This window comes from Cynara cardunculus, assembly GCF_001531365.2.
Source record: "Cynara cardunculus var. scolymus isolate 2C chromosome LG 2, CcrdV1, whole genome shotgun sequence".
In the NCBI taxonomy this organism is placed as follows: domain Eukaryota; kingdom Viridiplantae; phylum Streptophyta; class Magnoliopsida; order Asterales; family Asteraceae; genus Cynara; species Cynara cardunculus.
The window spans coordinates 26,892,538-26,893,266 of record NC_037529.1 but is presented as its reverse complement, the minus strand read 5'-3'; positions in this window follow the sequence as shown (position 1 = coordinate 26,893,266).

Here is a 729-nt window from a genome sequence, read left to right as displayed (position 1 = left end):
ACTCCGGAAGGAGAAACAATTCATGTTTACGGTGATCGAAAGAAGTGCTGCGTAGGGTTAATCAATGCAGTTAAGGCGAATAGGTGTTTGCGGAAGGGATGTGTGGCTTACTTGGCATACACCATCGACGCCAAGCTCGAAAAGAAGACAATACATGATGTTCCAGTGGTGAAGGATTTCCCAAAAGTATTTCCGGATGAATTGCCGGGAATACCACTGGAACGTCAAGTAGAGTTCCGAATCGATTTGGTACCAGGTGCGACACCAATCGCAAGGGCGCCTTATCGTTTAGCCCCAACAGAAATGCAAGAGCTGATGAAGCAATTGCAAGAACTCTTAGATAAAGGGTTTATCAGGCCAAGCTCGTCGCCATGGGGAGCATCGATTTTATTCGTCAAAAAGAAAGATGACACGATGAGGATGTGCATCGATTATCGAGAGTTGAACAAAATCACGATAAAGAACAGGTATCCACTGCCAAGGATCGATGACCTCTTCGATCAATTGCAAGGAGCCAGCTATTTCTCGAAAATCGATTTAAGATCGGGTTACCATCAGTTGAAGGTTCGAGGAGAGGATGTGTCGAAGACCGCTTTTAGGACTCGTTACGGACATTACGAATTTGTAGTAATGCTGTTTGGGTTAACAAACGCACCTGCGGCATTCATGGACTTAATGAATCGAGTTTGTGGACCGTATTTGGACCAATTTATCATAGTCTTTATAGAT